The 16,681-nt window shown below is 37.9% G+C and overlaps 1 protein-coding gene across 2 annotated transcripts in view; it reads left to right on the top strand.

Annotated features, from left to right (window-relative positions):
* LOC142351008 (transcription initiation factor TFIID subunit 8-like) overlaps positions 1-16,681 on the top strand; it is a 158,814-nt gene that overhangs the window by 12,482 nt on the left and 129,651 nt on the right. The window lies entirely within an intron of this gene.

Below are 16,681 nucleotides of genomic sequence, written 5' to 3'. Positions count from 1 at the left end.
TATATAAATCATTCACCTGGATTGCTTTTTATTGTAAGCAAAACAAATTTTTTAGCACGATGCATGATTTTTGTTGAAAATATGGTAAAATCATTAATACTTAGCTAGGACATGAGCTATACTGACATTGCATATGCTTTTCTCGCTTTAATCTACGAAAACGCAGGAGCGCTTACTAACATTAACTGGCAATTCCTTTGACAGCTTCTTTTTTTAACCAGTTGTTTGTTTCGTTTAAAGTTGATTTATCCTGGATTTTCAACTACATACAGATTTTTAAAGAAATTATGAAAAAAACGAAGAAAAATAAAAATTTGAACAATTTTTGTCCAATTCTTTTACTGGTTCCTCCCCCTTATCAACATTTTTTGGAAATCTTTCTGATGCTTTTACTATTTTTGCCCTTATGTCATTAATTGGACTTTACGAGATGGGTAAACATTTTATCATTCGACACTTTTTGTTAATTTTCTTAATGCTCCAAAAAATACAACTGCAGCTTTTTTGTTGAAACTATCCTTGAAGTCTTGAATATATTTTTGTATGAGAGTGTCTTGGAGCAATTGGCACGTTTCCCCATTGTCAAAAGATTTAGCAAAAACTCTTGTTGAAAACTGTGTCTTTTATGTCTTGTAGGTTGATGTTCCCATCTATTGCATTTTTAATTTTCTGTACAAATTAAATAAGACTATAAAATGTACAAATTGCTAAAAATTTATACCTCAACTTATAAATACAACTGATGCTGAAAATAAAATCAAAAGAGTTTTTCGACAGGATTTTTTCGCAAAACCACACGGTGAATTAATTTCTTTCTAGAAATTTTTGAAATTTCAAAACCTATTACAAAGGTCAGAGACTGCTCGATTTTTGCCAAAAAAAAAAGTTGTTTTGAGGAAAGGTTAACTTTTGAATCTAGCAAAAAACAGACAAAATTTGAAGCAACCTTGAAATTATATGACCTAGTGTAGAGAAAATGTGGAAATGGAATTCAATTGGTTTGAATTATGTTCAAAGTATTCAAAATATGTTTTAAATTACAAAAATGTTAAGAAAACTGTCACCTTTTTTGAGATTCGAAGATCTGAAAAATTTCCAAAACTTGTTTTTGTTCAATTTAAATCTCAGTGAGCGTTGCATATTCACCACACCTTTGGATTTAGTTAGAAAAAAACTGTTTCAACAAAAAGCTAGAGTAGGTTTTTTTCAAAAATTTGCGGGAGAATTATGAAAGTTATCCAATAGAGTTGAATGTTTTTTTCTGTCTCATAAACTCCAAATAATGACATAAGGGCACAAAAATTGTAAAAATTTCAGAGAGATTACAAAAAACATCGGAGAGGTTATCAGATAAAGTGTGGCAAACTGTAGAAATTGGGAAAAAGTTAGACAACATTTTATATTTTCCATTCACATATTTTTATCTATTGCTATTTTATTTTTCTGTACAAATGACAATTTCATCTGTAAACAAAGCAGAAAAGGTTAGGTGTTTTACTTCAGAAGATTTCTGCTCATTATTTTATGAATTGCAATCATTTCAATCAGAAAAAACTGTTCTTTCACGCACCAAATTTTTAAAACCCTACTGTAAAAATACATAAGGGTGTTAAATTTGTTGTCTGTAAAAAGGGTTAAATTTTATCTTTGTTACTTAATCCGTACTTTTTTTTTCAATGAACAGAAATAGGCGCTGATGTAAGAAAAATACATCGTTTTTATCTCACCCATAACAATAATGTCATTCAATTATCTGGAAAATTTTAGAAGAATGGTCATCATCTGTCATAAAGTTTACCAAACAACTCGAGTTAACATTGGATATAAAATAAACCCTGAATAATTACTTTTCGATATGACTTTCCTTCTAGGTTTTCGTATTTCTCCATACGCGTTTTGTACGTCAAAAAACTCCACGTGGTTGTATTTTTGACAAATAGGAGAACTCTTTTTTCAACCAATAATTTTAATAAAAGAGACAGTAGTGAAAAAATGATAATACAAAACATTTTATAACAAAAAATTCTTCGGGTTCTTTTATGTTTTGCTGCTAAAAAAACTTTTGGTTGCATCAATTTACAAAATCTCGGTGAAGCTATGAAACTCAAACAAACGTACGATAGAATTTCACATGAAGTTAGAGATTTTGCAACCCCCCCCCCAAACCCTCTCCCCCCCCCCCCCCCCCACCCAAAAAAAAGTAACAAAATTAGAAACCAGAAAAAATTTGCAACATGCCCAAAATACTCTAAAAGATATTGTTTACTTCGGCCTATTTGCTGCGGGTTGTGTAAAGTTCTCAAGAGGCTGAGTTTTTGGCCTTTAAAACGCACTAAACCAAAAGATACACAAAAGATTATCAATGTATATGCGAATCAATTTGTAAATTTACCGCTAAATGCAACGAAAACAAAGTGTCACTGTGTTTTTGCGTTCCGGGTTCCGGAGTTGCACAATATATAAACTTCTCAGTAGTCATACTAGGTCATATGTGATTGGTGTGGTCTCTTGGTCGTCAAAGAGCGATCATATAAAGCTATAAAGCGCATAAAGTATATAAAGCTATAGAACTATGAAGCATTTAAAGCGATCTTAAAACTTGTATAAAATTCATTTTTCTTCGAAGTGAGAAAAATTTCTTGCAAATAATGCAAGGTCATATATGACATATGAAAATTTAACTGGTGCCACAATTTCTTGCATAATGTAGTCAGAGGACAAATAAAAGTATTATATTGCAATTGCAATCAACAAATTTGATTCTTTCTGTAAGCTAAACGAATAACTGTGCAATTTGAACATATTCACAAAACAAATATGACGCAATACGATGTTTTTTAATGTTTCTAATAATAGAGAATTTATAGGTATCAAATGGCTTCAGAGAACATGAAAACTTTAGTTATATATTTGGACTTACTCTTTTATTTATTGCCCAATTTTGCCATTGATTTTTTACGTTAAGGTTTTTTGGGGGATCACAAAGTGACGCCGTGTAATCACATTGGTGATGCCTTACCAAATAAAATTAAAAAAAAACATAAATGGTAAAATGGTTTATGAAAAATAGTGTATGATTTCTGTTAGTCGTACTAGGTTCATATATGATTTCTTGGTAATCATACAAGGATCTTGTATGATTTCTTAGTAGTTATACAAGGATCGCAATATTTATGTTTACGTTATGTTTTGCATATCAAATATTATTCTTCTATGACTACTAAAAAGTCGCAACCCGGGTTGTTTTTAGATAGAGTAGCGTTTTCTAACGTTGAATTTACGCAACCTGAGCGTTTTTCAAAGTAATAATTAAAAAAACAACTTTTACTGGCACCATCTTACACAATTAAAGATTTCTGGCGTTGATTCCACATACTTTAAGGTTTCCCTTGCGTTGATCCCTCTTAGTTTCAGCGCTTTTCAGTGGTGCCCTAACATAGTTAAAAGTCTTAGAAGTTTAAGATTTAATCTTAAAAGTCTCATAAGTTTTAGAAATAATCTTAAGCTTGTTTAATTTTTCGCATAGTGCATTTATTGGGAATAGAATTTGCCCCTTCGAGTCAATTGTATTCTTAAAAAATACGAAAGAGGGGTGTGGCTAAATTTGACTATTATGTCACAGAATGAATCACAAATGTAGAATATTTCAACAAAGAAAAATGCACAGCCAACATTTGTCAAGGTTTACTTGTCAAGGTATTTATTTTTTAGGAAATTGTTTGGGTTTGCCGAAAAGTAAGTTGGCCGAATTTCAGCAAAAAACAAAGTTCGAACGGAAAACCAATGATTCCTATCAAAATGAAAAAAAAAGAAAAGAACACGGATTTTTTCTGGGCTGCTCATCAAAAATATCTATTCTCTAAGAATAAAATCCCTAGTTTGACCAAGTGGTTATCTTGGAAGATCTTTCAGAATCTAGTTGAGAAAGCTTATCATGTAACGTTTTTGCCATTTCGTTGCGCTCTCACGTTAAATGATTTTCAGTTTCAAGACTAGACAACAAGTTTTTCAGGTGTGATCATTGGAAAATTAATTTGCCGTGAATGTGAATCTTGTAGTTAAACGCGCAAAAAATAGGATTGATTTGACTTTTGAGCAAAATTGGAAAGTAAACTCAAAAGAGGGTGATCAGTTTTATCACAGTTCTCGAGAGAATGTGATACCGAAAAAACTCTGCGAGCGAGGTAAATTAATTCATTAAGAGACATTTTAGGATTTTTGAAAGTTTTATCTAAACTAGCTTCACAATGTGACCAATATCCAAACAGGCTAAATTAAAATATTTTGAGCGTGTAATTAGCCTATAACGTTATTACTTTTTTTTAGATAATTTCCTGAAACCGATGTTAAAAATATAATTGTTCTCGTGAACAGCGCTATGGGTAAGCGCAAAAACACTATTTATTTTCCTTGTCCGCAATAGAGAATTGAGAGGGACTTTTCTGAAAACAATCTTCTGTAATTTTTTTCTGTAATTATATTGTGTATCCGGGAAAATGGGTAATATTATGCAAAATTAAACTAAATTAGCTTAATATCAATTGTTTCTTCTTGCGCTTACAACTCTAATCTTAAAATGAGGCTCGGGAAAAGGCCCACCATAATCAAGCTTAGACCGCCAAAATCGAGTTATAATCATTTTTTTGGACATTGGCCACAAAATTTTAGAAGAAATCAGTTGGCTCCAGTGGTTCTTGTACATTAGTTTGGATCGCATTATGGAGTTTTGAGTAATAAACATAAGTTTGAGCCTAATTTTAGAGTATTCAAAAAAAAAATTGTGTTTTTTGGCATCTTGTTCATCTTTACACCATTGTGTTGAAATAATAGCTTATAACGTTTGAAAAATCACCAAAAAGCTCTTATTTTCTTAGTTAGGTTTTGACTAGTACCTGTATAATTTGACTTCAAGAATATCTTCTTCATTTTTGATATGTTGGCTAACAGCTAATATAAATTCAATGGTTTTTCATAGGGTCAGTCATTTCTCAAAAAAGGTCTTCAAATCCTCTCGCTATGTCTATTATATAATGATAGATGTTCCATGTAAAACCAATTTGGAATCTCTACATAACAAAAAACTTTTGTCAACAGGATGGGGGAACCAAGAAAATAAATTCAAGCAACGCGTCGCATCCTTTGGTAGTTAAAAACTCAAATTATGCCGACCAGAGTTTTGAACAACAAAAAAAGGTTGTTTGAACATGAAAGTAGAGCTTCTTGATATTAGCTTTGAGCTCGTAAAGTGTACTAGTTGATATATTTTTTAATGCCGTTTACAGTTTAGGTAAACGGCTTTCTCGAGTTTTACGCCGGACTGATTCTTCACAGGTTTCAATTGACTAACAATCTCGCAGATTTAATTAGTCGCTCGGACGTATTAAAGGACTGTAACTTTAATTTTGTTGATTGAAGTTAAGAAAATCCTAAGTGATAATCTATGTTCAATCTCGTGCTGAAGTTTGTAAGGCTTCAACCAGTAGCTAGTATTGTTGCTAAATTCTTGTCAAGTAAGCTCAACTAACTTGAAACTCGCAAGATCTTAAGATCTAGCAAAACATAGCAAAAAGACTAAAGTTGTTAAAGAATCAAATTTTAGTCTAATCTGAGAGCCAACTGCTCTTGGTAACAGTTTCTAATGGTTCTAAATACAATCCAGTTTCACTATTCAAACAATTAGGTTAAAGTAAATAATCAAATATTTATCATTTATAACATCATCACTACTGGTTTCTGATTGGTTAACAGGAAAATGATTCAGGTCATTGTTTACATAGTAAATGCCAAATTACTGCAATATTTACCTTTATTGACATAAGAACGGATGGTTTTTACGTGGCTGTGAATGCCTCGAATATACGGTATTTGACCTCTAATGGTCACCTGAGTATCATGACATAAAAAACCTAAGAAACTTAACAATAAATGACAAAATATCCAAAAAAAGCCAATTTTGCACCAAATAAGTGCCAATAGCCACACTTGTAGGTCTGATGCAATAACGTTCGTTGGGTCCATGGGTAGCTTAGAAGTAACCCTAACCGTGTTGCATAACCTGGGTTGCTCGGGTTTTGCCTTCCAAAAATTGGGGGTGTACAGATTTTTGGTCCCAACTTGTAAAAATTTTCAGTTTTGACCATTTTTGAGTTTTGACAAATTCTAAGTTTTTTTTTATTTTCAAACGTTATTTCTTGCTATCTGATGGCTTTTGAAGCTGATTTGAAGTGGCGCCAACATCGCCGGCCCTGTTTTCGATCTCTGAAACACCATCTTAGAATACTGGCACTAACTTCACGACTGGCCGGTTTTGCTCTCCATGTGCCGTTTTGACTCTCGCTGATCTCACAACTCCACCGTTGCCAGTGAAGATCTCAATGATTCGCCCAATTTGTCTTCACAGCGTTTCACAGAACCATCTACTAGCCACACTAACTCGCCTTCTTTGAGGTTCCGCACATGTTCTTTTGACCACTTCAATCTCTGGTTTCATTGTGGAAGATATTCGCGAGTCCATCTTTTCCAGATCAAGTCGGCATATGCTTGAGCCGTTCTGAAAGATTTTTTTTCAGGTCATTATAGCGTTCACTGGATAGCATGAATGATGCACTCGTGTTCTCTCGTCCTTGCAAGAAATGATTTGGTTTGAGTGCCGTCAAATCTTCAGGGTCATCACTTACTGCTATCAGGGGTCTTGCGTTGAGTGTTTATTCCACAAGACACATTGTTGTGCTGAGCACCTCGTCGGTGACGCTTCTGTTGTCCAAGATTCGAATCATGACTTTCTTGCAACTTTGAACCAGTCTTTCCCAGATTCCACCAAAGTGAGGAGCTCCGGGAGGATTGAATTTCCAAAAAATCTTTTTCTGTGCTAAACCACTCTTAATCTTATCTTTGTCCCATTCGTCCATGAATGCTTTCAGTTCTTTGGCTGCTCCGACGAAGTTTTTGCCGTTGTCGCTGATGATGATTTTTGGGTAGCCACGTCTTGCAATGAACCTAACTTGTCACAGCAGCTAGACATGACTCGTTGTCCAATGACTGTGTGACTTCGATGTGTACTGCTCTGGTTGTCAGGCAAGTGAAGAGGCAGCACCATCTCTTCAAGGTACGTCGTAGGAATCCCACTTCAAAGGGTCCGAAGTAGTCGAACCCGGTATGGTTGAATGGGAACACATGTTCGTCAAGCCGTTCTCTGTGTAGATCTGCCATCGGTGGGTGAATTGGGTTGGCGTTTCCGTGTCTGCATTTGATACAAATCGACTTGATTTTCCTTAATTTTCCTTTTAATTTACCATTTCTTAATCCGATGATCCCGTACGCTTGTTGAAGCATGTTTCTCACATATTCTGTGCCCTCAATTAGGTTGTCTCGATGTGCTTTCTCCAGCAGAAGTTGTACAACTGGATGTTTTACTGTTAACAATATCGGATGTTTTGCATTGTAGTCAAGGTTTGAATGCTTCAGTCGGCCTTTCACTCTAATTGTTCCATCTTCCTCTATGAAGGGTGACAATTTGGCAATGTTTAATGTTTTGGAGATTTCTTTGCTGTTTGCTATAGACTTCGAAACATTCGGGACGCTTTCGGTTTGATCAAATCGAAACAGTATTTGCTCTGCTTGATGAATTTTGTCTGCTTTGCGGAGTCCTTTCTGCTTCGTCTTGAACCTCATGCAGTAGGCAATGAAGTTTCTGATTCGGTTGAAGCGACTGTATCGTCTCCAGTCAAATAGCTGTTCTAGATTATTTTCTGTGGCTACAGTACTGGTAGCTTGCTCGGGATCGAGTTCGTTCTCTTGGTAACACGGCTTTGGCCACTTTTCTTCATCTGCCTGGAGCCATGCCGCCCTGTTTAGCCATACGGACTCCTTGAGGCCTTCGATGGACATTCCTCGGGTTCCGACGTCGCCAAGGTTTTCGACACCTTTAACGTTTCTCCATTAATCCATCGATGAGTTTTCCAGTATTTCCGCTGTTCTAATCGCAACGAACACTTGTTTTTTCTTGAGCGCTGCTTGTAGCCACTGTATAACTGTTGATGAGTCGGTGCAATGATAGATTTTTTCAATTCTGACATCATGTTCATTGAGCATCTGCTTTCTAAGACGAACTCAGTAAACTGCGGCTTGGAGTTCTAACTTCGTTATTGTCAAATGTCCGATGGGTGCCACAAAACATTTCCCTATTACATATGTCAGTTTTATTGTGGCTTCATCTTGCAGATATGTCACAATGCACATTGCTTCCTCTGATGCAACGGTAAAGATGTGAAGTCTCAGGTTTGTGCATCCATTTTCAAAAAAAAGTCGGTTTATTGACATCGTTCTTATTTCTCTCAACTCAGAGCACCAATCACCGAACAGTTTTGAGTGTTCTGCTGACAACTCTTTGTCCCATACTTGTCCCATTGCTGCCCAAAAGCTTTTGAGTAAGAACCGCATTCTTATCGTGAAGGGTCAACATATTCCCAGCGGGTCGGACACTGCTGAGACAAACGATTGGACAATTCTCTGAGTTATTTTTGCCGGAATTTCTTGCTCATTTCCACGACAAACAATGAGACTGTCTGTGTCCAAATTACAGTTGAGTTCTAGGGTTGAAGATCATTGTGGTTCTGCTTCGAAAGTCTTCACAACTATCATTGATCTGTCTGCCTCTGGGATTTGTGACTTGACTTCATCATCACTTGTTATCCATTTCTTCAATATGAATCCACCTTTGATGAGGATGTCTCTGACTTTCTGGTAGATTTCGATTGCTTCTTGACGGGTTCTGACTGACTTTAGGGAGTCTTCCATGTAGAAGTTTCACTGAACCTTCTGACGAGGCTTTCGGCGTTGACTGCATTATGTTTCGCCACTTGGTGCAAAGCGTAATTTAAACAAGTCGGCAAACTTTTCGCCCCAAAAACTTGGCGTGTATACTCATAGACTTCTATTCTCTGCTCTGGATCTTCTCTCCAGAGAAATCGTAAACATCGGCTGTCATTGTTTGGGACAGCAACTTGAAGAAACATTGCTTCTATGTCGGCTGATAAAGCTATTTGGTGTTCTCGGAAGCGAAAAACGATTCCGATCAGACTCTGCAGCAGTTCTCGTCCAGATAGAAATTTATCGCTCAGGGCTACACCTTGTTACGTTGCTGCTGCGTTGCACACTCTTCTGACTTTTACTGGTTTGTTCGGGTTTATGACGCGACGATGTGGCAAATACCATTGTAGCCTGTTTCGGGTTTCAATGAGTTCTGTTTGATCAACTTTCCGAACGTATCTAGCGTTGACATCCGTGTCAATGGTTTCCCGATAGCGCTTTCGTAGCGCCTCGTTTTTCTGTAGGCGTCGTTCTAGGGCTTGAGCTGTCCCATTGCAGAGTAGAAGTTGTTCGGCAACCTCACTTCTTCCTCTCGCCACAGAAGTCCAAATTCGTATCCTTCACCGTTGAATCGGGTCGTTTGTTCCAATGTCCTGATTGCTCGTTGTTCGTCTTTTGAATGACTTGTGACATCGCACTTTGATGCGTAGGACTCGATATCCCACCACTTATTCAACTGGTTTGCCAATTTGTCATCTGCAATTGATGTTGCTGTGGTTGCAAGAGTTGCTGCTTGCTTCGCTGGTACGGGTCCACTTAAGGCTCTACCAACTTTTGATTTCACTGACCATGGTGCAGTTTTGTCTTCCGACTTCTTGAACTCAAAAGGGTGATGAATGTTGTAACAATCTTGTCCAAGAATCACTTGAACCTCGTTTAGATTGTAGTTCTGATTTGGCAAATTCCTCAAATGTGGGTAGCGGTCTTTCAACTCTTGCAGATCCAGAATCTGGTCTCCCAACTGCAGTTTCTCGTGCACATAGAATTGTACTGTTGTCAATGGTTGAGACTTCTCATGCGCTGAAACAGCTATCGGCACTATTTCAGTCTTGACATCTTGTGAGTCATGGATCACTGCTACTGATAAGGACGGTTTTCGGCCTTGGAGTTGGAGTGTTGACACCACTGATTTGTCCACAATTGAGACTGAAGATCCCGAATCACACATTGCTTGTACATTTAGGCTTAAGTCTCTGTTTGTCAGCTTGATTCGCACCACTGGGAGTCCTCCTTGGGCGATGTTAGTTGCTACTGCCGTTGTAGTATCTGAGACATTCTTTGAAGTTTCCTTCTTCGGTAGATCGCTGTGCAAAAGCCTGTTGTGTCGCCTTCCACAGCTCGGTACACTGCATGTCCTTTTTTTCCCAGTCCTTCGACATGTGAGCTGGTCTCAAACAATTGAAACACAGTTCGAACTTCTGGACTTTCTCTCGTCGTTCATTTAATTTCTTCGATTTGAACTTTTCACAAATCCAAACGTGTTGTCCGGGTGTTGTCTGTCTTTGAAGGGACAATCAAAATTCTTGGGTTTGCTTGACTCTTCAGAGTTTGAAGCAAAAACACTCGTCTTCGGTTTATCACGGCTCTGAACTTTGTTTCTGTCAAACGACGAGTTTGTCTGTGCTAACAAGTTCTCATGAATTACAGCTTTGGAGGCCAGCCACTCTTTGAAAATAATCAGGTTGCCTCTCAGTCGTCGACGATCTTGCATATACTGCAACCACTGTTCTCTCAGTTGCGGAGAAACTTTTCTCGTTGTTGAACTAAGCCCTGCTTCGGCTTCTAGGTCTGATGTGTATCCAATTTGAGTCAAGGTGATCACCACATTTGTAACCACATTTGCAAACTTGACGATGCTCGTGGAATCGTCGTGCCGAATTGGAGGATGAGTATGTATTTTCTTGAATTGTGCACTGACTATGATATCTGATCTGCCATACTTCGCACAGAGTATATTCCAAGCATGATAGTATGATTGTGAGCTGAATCCCATTCCCAATATTGCTGCTTTCGCTTGACCCGTGAGACTGGTTTTCAGGTATTGCATCTTTTCCGTATCGCTGATTGGCTTTTGATGAACAACAACATCAAAAATACCTGACCATTCTGACCATTCCAGGGGGTCTCCTGAAAACTAAGTCAGTTTTAGTTGTGGAAAGCCACTGGCACCACTGCTTGGAACTGGTTGGTAAATTACTTGGGGAGTGGTTTGATTGATTGTGCTTCTGTTTCTGCTCTCGGCAGAACTGTTTCGAAAGTTTTAGGCAAAACTGTTTTGAACTGTTAATGGGACTCCTGTTTCTGTCTTGAACTGCTGACGTTCCCTGCTGCTGAAACGTCGTCCTTGTCAACGGCGGCGCTGGTGTGTCCATTACTCCAATTGGTTTACGGATTTTTGGTTTCTTTAGAATGCTCGGTTCAGTCAGTTGCGTTGATAAAATTCCTTCACCCGGTTGGAACAGCGGGGTACTTTTCGGGTAGGTGCTGAAACGTTTGTCATTTCTTTCCTGTGTGACATTCGTTGGAGGGTCGATAACAACATTTGGAGATAGTGGCCGTCTAGGGACAGACTGTTGAGCCACTGACTCTGCCCACCCGGCTGGTTTTTTTTCATGATTTCGTTTTGATCCAACACTTTCTATCTCATCTGCCACTGATCCAGATGCTCTTGAGCTTCCTTTGGTCAGCTCAAGTTTTAGACGTCTTTGTTCTTCGTCTTCCTCTGCTTTCTTTCTTTCGTTTTCAAGGGCTCGCTCATGCTGTTGAAGACGCAGTTGGTCTTCGTTTCGTTGCATCTTTAGACGTAACTCTTAATCTTGTTGCTGTTGTTGTTGTTGCTGTTGTAAACGTAACTCTTCTTGCTGTCGGCGAAATTCTATTTCCTCACGCTCCTTCTCCAACTCCAACTGCCGCTCTCGCAGTCGTTGCTCTGTTTCTGTCTGAGATCTTATGTTTTTGAGCTCCATTTCTTCAATCTGTCGCCTTCTCGATGATCGCGAGTTAGCGATACTTGGTTGTTTTCTGCTTCCTTGTGTATCAGAATGCCTGGAAGAGACCGCGACGTTCTCCTCAGCGTTTTCTAGTGCTCCATTTTCCGTATGAATTACAGTTTCATTTGAGTCTTTGTCAACAGCCGATGTGGATGACACTAATGATGTTTGATTTCCACAATCCTTGCGGAGCCTGTACTGCTTTATCAGGTCTCGATAGTAACTTCTAGCATTACTGAAATTCGCTAAACCTTGGGGACAAGCTTTTGTCTTCCCTATTTGAAGAGATTCTGCAAAAATTTTATCTAGCTTTTCTAATAACCGTTCTGCCTGATTACACAGTGTCTGTTTTTCGGAGTCGCTTAAATTTTCTGCTCTCAATTTCTCGAGTTTCAACAATTCGTTCTCGATTGGAACAGAATCTTCCAAGAATTTGTACTCTTGCAATGTATCTTTCGGGTAGTCGACGACTACCGCGCGACAATATTCAATGTCCTGGAGATCTGGTACTTTGTCCACTACCCATCGCAAAACTTTTCTCTTTTCGTCTAACATACGCTTGGTGTCATTGTCAAAGTTTTCAAAATACTTTGGTTTTAATAGTCACCTCTGCTGTTGTCGGTTGTCTTCCAAGTTGTCGAACGTCTCGAAGAAACATCGATAGCACCTTCGGCCGTCATTGTTTTGTTTCGTGTCAGGTAAACTTCTAGCTCGTGGAGGTGTCTGGAGAAGGACTTGAGTAGGTCAGCTTGCTCGTTCTCTAACGTCTTGAGTTGACCACTCGCCTTCCAATCAGCTGTCTTCCAGTGTCTATTGGGGCTCTTGCTGGCCATCGTTGCTGATTGTGTTTTGGTCCACCAGGTCGAATCGAAGATTCGTTGCTGTTCGTGTCAGTGCTGTTGTTGTTGTCCGGGTCGGCGAACCAAATGTTGCGGCTGCTCAAGAATCTCAGTAGAACCGATATATCACAGCCTCGTTCTCGAGTTTTATCCCGGCCTGGTTCTTCACAGGGTTCGATTGACTAACAATCTCGCAGAAATAATTAGTCGCTCGGACGTATTAAAGGACTGTAAATTTAATTTTGTTGATTGAAGTTAAGAAAATCCTAAGTGACAACCTATGTTCAATCTTGTGCTGAAGTTTGTAAGGCTTCAGCCAGTAGCTAGTATCGTTGCTAACTTCTCATCAAGTAAGCTCAACTAACATAAAACTCGAAAGATCTTAAGATCTAGCAAAACTTAGCAAAAAGACTAAAGTTGTTAAAGAATCAAATTTTAGTCTAATCTGAGAGCCAACTGCCCTTGGTAACAGTTTCTAATGGTTCTAAAGACAATTCAGTTTCACTATTCAAACAATTGGGTTAAAGTAAATAATCAAATATTCATCATTTACAACATCATCACTGCTGGTTTCTGATTGGTTAACCAAGAAAATGATTCAGGTCATTGTTTACATAGTAAATGCCAAATTACTGCAATATTTACTTTTATTGACATAAGCACGGATGTTTATTACGTGGCTGTGAATGCCTCGAATATTTGTCATTTAATGGTCACCTAGAGTATCATAAAGAAAACAACATAGGAAATTTAACAATAAATAACAAAATATTGAAAAATGCCAATTTTGCACATTTTAAGTGCTAATAGCCACACTTGTGGGTCTGATGCAAAAACGTTCGTTGGGTCCATGAGTAGCTTAGATGTAACCCTAACCGTCCGTAACCTCGGGTTGCTCGGTTTTTGCCTTCCAAAAATCGGGGGGTTGTACAGATTTTTGGTCCCAATTTGTAAAAATTTTCAGTTTTGACCATTTCAGTTTTTTCAGTTTCAAACGTTAGTTCTTGCTATCTGATGGCTTTTGTAGCTGATTTGAAGTGGCGCCAACAACAAGCTAGCCTAATTTTAAGGATCTTGTACCTTACTATAGTATTTAGCCCAGATATAAGTTACAGAAGCATTACTTTTTTCGCTCAGTCTTCATTTCGGTGCATGTGTACTTTTCAGAATTTGCGGCTGAAATTTAGGCTGGGAGAGCTCCTTGACATCGATATTATCATAAAGAAAAGAACTAAGCATAAATAAATTCAAAATACTCTTGATATGCAAGCGATGCAGAAGTGAGTTCGGTTCTCCTGATCGAAATACATTTTTTTAGCGCTGAAAGGCTCTAAGACTCAAGTCTTGGTATTCTTAACACCATTAGAAAAAACTAAAACTATTTCAGCCTCAGTCTCAAAAACGAATACGGATAGGGGAAAATTTGTAAATGCGCTTGAGCATTATGCAAAAGTTTGTCAGCTTCACCAAGTTTTGAGATGTTTCCTATTTCTCTTTTTATTTGAAAACAAATAGAACTTTGGAGTGATGTAGGATGTTTTACTCAGAAATCCTATCTGTCGTCAATTTTTTAAAGCAATAGAAAAAAATGAAAAATAAAACTGTATGAGCACAAATGAGAGCAAAAAAGTTGGAGCAGGAAAATTATTTATTTGTCTAGACACAGCTAACCGGTTTCGTATTAATAATAAGAAAACATTTACCACGAACCACCGCGAATTTTTTAAAATTTTCATTTTAAAAAGGATCGTCGGCTGACTTGTTGTTCGCTTTTTTTATTAAATTTAATTTTTTCATCAAAAAAAGCTGTTGAACATTCTCAGTCAGTCCAGAGTCCACAAAAAGCTCTCGGAAACATTATTTTGTTGGTATTGATATTCGAAGTACTATATGGTTGATATTATCAATCTAAGACCGATTTTAACAACATCGCAACTTAATCAATGAGCCGTTTAACCATTAGCTACGTTTTTTTACCAAACGGATGAAGTTAGCCGAAATGATGATAACATTACATGTATTGAAAGCTACGGTTTAATAAAAACAAACAAAAAAGCGTTCATTATGACAGCGATAAAATCCAAAATAAAAGCAAATAAAAGCCATAAAAGCCAATTTTGCACCAAATAAGTGCCAATAGCCACACTTGTAGGTCTGATGCAATAACTTTCGTTGGGTCCATGGGTAGCTTAGAGGTAACCCTAACCGTGTTGCATAACCTCGGATTGCTCAGGTTTTGCCTTCCAAAAATCGGGGGTGTACAGATTTTTGGTCCCAACTTGTAAAAGTTTTCAGTTTTGACCATTTTTGAGTTTTGACAAATTCTAAGTTTTTTCAGTTTCAAACGTTATTTCTTGCTATCTGATGGCTTTTGTAGCTGATTTGAAGTGGCGCCAACATTCCCGGCCCTGTTTTCGATCTCGGAAACACCCTCTTAGAAAACTGGCGCTAAATTCACGACTGGCCGGTTTAGCTCTCCATGTGCCGTTTTGACTCTCGCTGATCTCACAACTCCACCGTTGCCAGTCAAGATCTCAATGATTCGTCCATATTTTTATTCACAGTGTTTCACAGAGTCATCTACTAGCCACACTAACTCGCCTTCTTTCAGGTTCCGCACATGTTCTTTTGACCACTTCAATCTCTGGTTCCATTGTGGCAGATATTCGCGAGTCCATCTTTTCCAGATCATGTCGGCATATGCTTGAGCCGTTTTGAAAGATTTTTTCAGGTCATTATAGCGTTCACTGGATGGCATGAATGGTGCACTTGTGTTCTCTCGTCCTTGCAAGAAATGATTTGGTGTGAGTGCCGTCAGATCTTCAGGGTCATCACTTACAGCTGTCAGGGGTCTTGCGTCGAGTGTTTGTTCCACAAGACACATTGTTGTGCTGAGCACCTCGTCGGTGACGCTTCTGTTGTCCAAGATTCCAATCATGACTTTCTTGCAACTTTCCAATCAATCTTTCCCAGATTCCACCAGAGTGAGGAGCTCCGGGAGGATTGAATTACCAAAAAACCTTTTTCTGTGCTAAACCACTCTCAATCTTATCTTTGTCCCATTCGTCCATGAATGCTTTCAGTTCCATGGCTGCTCCAACGAAGTTCGTGCCGTTGTCGCTGATGATGGTCTTCTGGTAGCCACGTCTTGCAATGAACCTTGTCACAGCAGCTAGACATGGCTCGTTGTCCAATGACTGTGTGACTTCGATGTGTACTGCTCTGGTTGTCAGGCTCTAAGACTCAAGTCTGAGTACTCTTAACAGCATTAGAAAAATCTAAAACTATTTCAGTCTCAGTCTCAAAAACGAATACGGATAGGGGAAAACTTGTAATTGCGCTTGAGCATTATGCAAAACTTTGTCAGCTTCACCAAGTTTTGAGGTGTTTCCTATTTCTCTTTTCATTTGAAAACAAATAGAACTTTAAAGTGATGTAGGATGTTTTACTCAGAAATCCTATCTGTCGTCAATTTTTTAAAGCTATAGAAAAAAAACGAAAAATAAAACTGGATGAGCACAAATGAAAGCAAAAAGTTGGAGCAGGAAAATTATTTATTTGTCTAGACACAGCTAACCGGTTTCGTATTAAAAATAAGAAAACATTTACCACGAACCACCGCGAATTTTTTGTAATTTTCATTTTAAAAAGGATCGTCGGCTGACTTGTTGTTCGCCTTTTTTTTTTAAATTTAATTTTTTCTTCAAAAAAAGCTGTTGAACATTCTCATTCAGTCCAGAGTCCACAAAAATCTCTCGGAAACATTATTTTGTTGGTATTGATATTCGAAGTACTTTATTTTTGATATTATCAATCTAAGACCGATTTTAACAACATCACAACTTAATCAATGAGCCGTTTAACAATTAGCTGCGTTTTTTTACCAATTGGATGAAGTTAGCTAAAATGATGACAGCATTACATGTATTGAAAGCTACGGCTTATTAAAAACAAACAAAAAAGCGTTCATTATGGCAGCGATAA

The sequence above is a fragment of the Convolutriloba macropyga genome, chromosome 12 (assembly GCF_964194025.1).
Source record: "Convolutriloba macropyga chromosome 12, txConMacr16.3, whole genome shotgun sequence".
NCBI lineage: Eukaryota > Metazoa > Xenacoelomorpha > Acoela > Convolutidae > Convolutriloba > Convolutriloba macropyga.
Note: the sequence above shows the minus strand (reverse complement) of the source record. Positions and strands in the feature narration are given on the sequence as shown.